Source organism: Jaculus jaculus, chromosome 7, assembly GCF_020740685.1.
Source record: "Jaculus jaculus isolate mJacJac1 chromosome 7, mJacJac1.mat.Y.cur, whole genome shotgun sequence".
NCBI lineage: Eukaryota > Metazoa > Chordata > Mammalia > Rodentia > Dipodidae > Jaculus > Jaculus jaculus.
The window spans coordinates 91,160,466-91,166,499 of record NC_059108.1 but is presented as its reverse complement, the minus strand read 5'-3'; the positions used below and the strand labels follow the sequence as shown (position 1 = coordinate 91,166,499).

The 6,034-nt window shown below is 47.2% G+C and overlaps 1 pseudogene; it reads right to left on the bottom strand.

The window, feature by feature from the left end:
- Window positions 1-5,099: 5,099 nt before the first annotated feature.
- Window positions 5,100-5,818, bottom strand: LOC123462278 (annotated as a pseudogene).
- Window positions 5,819-6,034: the final 216 nt, after the last annotated feature.

Genomic DNA, 6,034 nt, shown 5'->3' with positions numbered 1-6,034 from the left:
CGCAGGGGCGTGGAGCAACGCTAGGTCGAGGGGGCGTAGCCGCGCAGGCGCACAGCTGCTGAGTGCGTCACTTTTAAGGCTCGGGTGGTATATACCAGACTGCGAGTTTAGTTCCGGTCACGGTGGTTCTAGTGTTCTTTCTTCTAAGGCTAGGGTAAACGTTGAGGGTGAACTTTTACACGTCCTCAATATATTTTTTTAGATTAATGACAAATATTATCATAAATACTATTTATAGAACTCTATAAACTACTGGTTTTGAAAGGGGGCATGAATTGACAGAGTGGTTCAGAGGCTCAGTGCTTATAGGTACTTGCTTGCAAAGCCTGCTGGTCTGGGTTCAGTGCCTCTGTACCTACATAAAGTCAGGTGCACAAGGTGGCACATGCATCTGGAGTTCCTTTGCAGTGGCTAGAGGCCCTGGTGCGCCCATTTCTTTCTCTCTCCAAGTTTTTTTGTTGTTGTTGTTAAGTGTGGTTCATGTTACAATTGTAACTTTGTCCCAAAGAGGAGGAGACAAGTCTCACCTAGATTGATGTATCTGCGAATGAATGAAAACTTTTTTTTTCCCACTGGGATATCTTATTTTTTTTTTAATTAAACTTATTTATTTGTAAGCAGAGAGAGAAGAGATACAGACAGAGAGATAATGGGCATGCTAGGGCCTCTAGCCACTGCAAAGGAACTCCAGATACACGTGCCCCTTGCGCATATGGTTTACTTGGGTCATGGGGAATTGAACCTGGGTCCTTTAGCTTCCCGGGTCCTTTGGCTTCACAGGCAAACGCCTTGACTGCTGAGACATATCTCCAGCCCTCCACTGGGATTTCTTGTATTTGGCTATGCCAAAGACTCAAAATGAATATTTATTGTATGTTGGTCTTCATCCACCCCAGAAATACATGGCCGCTTAGATACAATCTAAAGGATAAAGCTAATGCCAACGTCCAGAAACTATCATCTTAATAAAGATTAAGTACTATAATTATGTGTGCTAGGTCACAAAGCACAAGAAACAATGGAAGTATTATATCTGATTTCCCCTCCTCTTCCTCTCTGCCTTGTCTTCCTTTTCCTTCCTCCTCCCTCACATCTTTCTCTCCTAATTTTTCTTCCTTTCTTTCTTTTTCTTTTTCTCTTCTTTTTTCTTTTTCTTTTTCTTTTTTTTTTTTTTGAGGTAGAGTCTCACTCTAGTCCAGGATGACCTGGAATTCACTCTATTCTCAGGTGGCCTCGAACTCACTGCAATCCTCCTACCTCTGCCTCCCGAGTGCTGGGATTAAAGGCGTGCGCCACCATCCCTGGCTCAATTTTTCTTTATTAGAGTCTCAATACTGTAGCCCAGGCAGGTCTCTAACACCTGATGCTTGCTGCTACCACAATGGTCCTCAAAACATAGTTTGGTTTTTTTTTTTTTTTTTTTTAATAAGCATTAGCCGGGCGTGGTGGCACCCACCTTTTTTTTGGTTTGTTTATTTATTTTTATTTATTTGAGAGTGATAGACAGAGGGAGCATGGAGAAAAAGAGGTAGAGAGAGAGAGAATGGGCATGCCAGGCCTCCAGCCACTGCAGACCAACTCCAGATGCACGCACCACCTTGTGCATCTGGCATACGTGGGTCCTGGGGAATATCCATAGGCTTCACAGGCCAGCGCTTAACCGCTAAGCCATCTCTCCAGCCCCAAACATAGTTTTCTTTTTGGTGGTGCAGGGATTGAACCCGAGGCTGTGAACATGTTAGGTAATCACCTTGCCATTGAGTTACTTATCCAGCTTCATATCTGATTCTTAAAATAATTTTTTCCTGCCTGATGTGGTGGGGCATACCTTTAATCCATTCAGGAGGCAGAGGCAGGAGAATCTCTGTGAGTTTGAGGCCAGCCTGAAACTACATAGTGAATTCCAGGTCAATCTGGACTAGAGAAAGACCCTACCTCAAAAAGTCAAAACAAAAAAGAGAATTTTTTTCTTATGAATTTTTGTTTGTTGTTTTGAGATGGGATCTTATGTAGCCCAGGCTGGCTTTGAAATCTGTATATAATGGAAACTGGTTTTGAATTCCTGGTCTTCAGGCTTCTACCTCCTGAGTAAATGGGATGACAGACATAAAAACACCACACCAGGCTTTATAATTTAGCTAGCATACAAAGTAATGGATGTCATCATGGCATCTTCATATATATGTGTCACTACATTTTGTTCTCTCCATTCCCTTCACTTGCTCACTGACCTTCTCTTTCTTTTTTATCTTTTTTTATTTGGTTCTTGAAGGTAGCATCATGTTCTATCCCAGGATGACCTGGAATTTAGTATGTAGTCTCAGGGTGGCCTCCAACTCACAGTGATCCACCTTCCTCTACCTCCCAAGTGCTGGGGTTAAAGGCATGTGCCATCATATCATGGCTGGCTCCTTTTTTTTTTTTTTTTAAGGCAGAATCTCTCATGTTGTTTAAGATATCCTTGAACTCCATTTGCAGTCAAGACTGGCCTTGAACTTGTTTCTAAAAAGTTTCTTTCTGGGTGTGGTGGCACACGCCTTTAATCCCAGAACTCGCGAGGCAGAGGTAGGAGGATCACTGTGAGTTGGAGGCCATCCTGAGACTACATAGTGAATTCCAGGTCAGCCTGGTCTAGAGTGAAACCCTACATTAAAAAAAAATTATATATGTGTGTGTGTGTGTGTGTGTGTGTGTGTGTATGCATACATATATATATTTTTTCTTTCCAGGTATCATTGTGGTTAATTTTTAAAAACATTTTTGTTTGCAAGCAGAAATGAGAGGGAGGGAGGGAGGGAGGGAGGGAGGGAGGGAGGGAGAAAGAGAGAGAGAGAGAGAATGAAAGTCAATGGGCACAGCAGGGACTTGGCCACTGCAACCTCCAGATGCATGTGCCAGTTTGTGCATCTGGCTTTACTTGGGAACTGGGGACTTTAACCTAGGCCATCAAGCTTTGCAACCAAGAGCCTTAAACCACTGAGCCATCCTCCAGACCTCTAATGTTTATTTGTCTTTGTTTTTCGAGGTAGGATCTCACTCTAGTCCAGCCTGACCTGGAATCCACTATGGAGTCTCAGTGTGGCCTTGAACTCACAGCCATCCTCCTACCTCTGCCTCCCAAGTGCTGGGATTAAAGGCGTGTACCACCACACCTGGCTAATGTTTTTTTTTTTTTTGTTTGTTTTTTGAGGTAGGGTCTCACTCTGGTCCAGGCTGACCTGGAATTAACTCTGTAGTCTCAGGGTGGCCTTGAACTCATGGCGATCCTCCTACCTCTGCCTCCCGATGTTTTTTTTTTTTTTTTAATATTTTTAATGAAAGGACTGGAGGGATAGTTTAGCAGATAAGGCATTTGCCTACAAAGCCAAAGAAACTAAGTTCAATTTCCCAGGACCCATGTTAGCCAGATACACAAGGCAACGCATGCCTCTGGAGTTTGCTGGCAGTGGCTGGAGGCCCTGGTGTGCCCATTCATTCTCTCTCTCCCTCTTTCTCTGTCAAATGAATAAATAAATTAAAATTAAAAATTGAAATATTTTTAATTTAAAATAAATAAATAAAGGGGCTGGAGAGATGGCTTACAGGTTAAGGCACTTACGTGTGAAGCCTAAGGACCCAGGTTTGATTTCCTAGTACCCACATAAGCCAGATGCACAAGATGCCCCTTGTGTTTGGAGTTTGTTTGCATTGGTTGGAGGCCCTAGCACTACCATTCATTCTCTCTCTCTCCGCATATAAAAGCAGATAGTATGAGTATCGGCACGCCAGGGCCTCTTGCCACTGCAAACGAATTCTAGATGCATGTAACACTTTGTGCATCAGGCTCTGCAAGCAAGCATCTTTAACTGCTGAGCCAGCTGTCCAGCCCTCTAGTGTTTAATTTCAATGCATGGCGATCAGAGAACAACCTTGGATATCAGTCCTTGCTTTCTGCCTTGTTTAAAACAGTTTCTCTTGGTAACTGTTTCCTTCCACAGGCTATCTGGCCCATAAGCTTCTGGGAGATTCTCCTGTGTCTGCTTCTCATCTCAGTGTAGAATGTGTTCTGGGATCCAAACTCAGGAACTCATGCTTGTATGGCAAAACTTTATCTACTGAGCCATCTACTTAGCCCACAGCATTTTTTTTTCTTTTTTATGTTTTTTTGAGGTAGGGTCTCACGCTAATCCAGGCTGACCTGGAATTCACTATGGAGTCTCAGGGTGGCCTTAAACTCACAGTGATCCTTTACCTCTGCCTCCGGAGTGCTGGGATTAAAGGTGTACGCCACCACGCCTGGCTCCCACAGCATTTTTTTTGGGGGGGGGGGGTTTCTTTTCTTCTTCATGAATTACAAGGAAACAAACATTTACACCTATCACGCCAAGCAAGAAAACATGGATGTGCACTGTACAATGTGCCGGGTCTAGTGGTCAATGTTGGCTCCTGTGACGGATGGGGGGAGGGCGGGGGACTGTTCCATCGCTGAGGGGTTTCAACAATGGCGAGGAAAAGGGAATGGACTCCTCCAAGACAGCCAGCAGGGGTTTCTGGCAGAGGCACAGCTGTCACCTCAGGGACATGAGCACACCCAGCATCAGGAAGGCCCACAGGGCCAGCTGCAGGCAGTTTCACCACGCTTAGTGAGGAGTGGCCTCTCTGAGGCTTTAGGTACCTCTGGGTATCAGGGCCGACATGAGGCTGTGATCAAGGACCACTCTTCAAATGTTCTTCGGAACAGAACCAACAACAATGACCCAGGAAGAATGCTTGCATTCTTTGAGACAAACCTTTCCATCTGGGTGAAGGAACGATGTAACTTCTGAAACTCAAGGAGACAGAGTAACAGATTCAGCTGGAAAAGCCAGGCATGTCCTACAAAACACTGCATTTCCTCAGTGCCCCCAGAAGTCCAGGGAGCATTCGTCCAGGGCTGGATCAAAATGGAAGTGAACACTGGGCCACTGACCAGCAGTCCTGGGACCCCGTGAGGTACCAGGGCCATGTCTGGCCTGCACTGGTTCTCACATTCCCCAGCGTGCGCTGACAAGAGGCTGGGGGGGGGGTCTGCTCCACAGAAAAGACCATCCAGCTGCTTTAGCAGCTATGAGGGAATCAGGCAACGCCAAACACCACAGGACGTGGTCAAGGCCACGGGGCCCTTGTGTGGCTTTCCACCTCATCTTCTCTCTGGACCAGGCTGGCTCACGTTGCCAATTCTCCATATCCCATCATGCAGGGAAGAGCTCAGGCGGGCTCTCTCCATAGCAGTACTTCGCTACAGGGTCCCGGTACGAATTCTCATGCTGCACACTCTGGGAGGAGGTCCTGCACTTAGCCAAGCACAATTCAAAGTGGTCTTCAACGGCCATGAAGAGGTTCTGGAAGGCCACAGCTACCCGGTTAAGGAAGCGCTCCAGGAGAAGTTGCTTGCTGGGCTGTAGGCAGCAGGAAACACAGTGCTCATAGGCACCACAGCAGCCATTGGCCAGGCACCGTCACAGCAGTACTGGGGACTGATGTCACAGCAGCCATTCGCCAGCAGGTCCTTCCTCTCACACACGTAGCCCAGCTCGTCGGTCCGTGATGAGGTGCTTCCCTTGAATGGAGTTCCGGCACTGGTTGCTTGGTCGGCTGCTGTTGCCCAAGTTAAACTGCACCTTCCAGGGGACGGGCTGGTCATGGTCTTGAACCTGGAGGAGGTTCCGACCTCTCACTGCCCTCTCCTCCTGCTTGAAGTGCTGCTGAGGAAGTAGACGAGCGAGAGCCCGAAGACCAGGGCGAGCACCCACCGCTTCCACAGAAGCTGGCGCCACACCAGGGCCGCCAGGTTCACCATGCCGGCGCGGACGCGGAGCGGGGCCGGGGCCTGGGCCGGCAGCATGGCCTCTATGCGAGCCGCCCCAGCGCCATCCTCCCCTCCCTTCCGTGCCGCGCCTCCCACAGCATTTTTAAATGTATTTTATTTTTACTTATTTATTAGACAGATGGGGTGGGGAGGGAGAATAGGTCCACAGGGCCTCTAGCTGCTGCAAATGAGCTACACACCACTGTC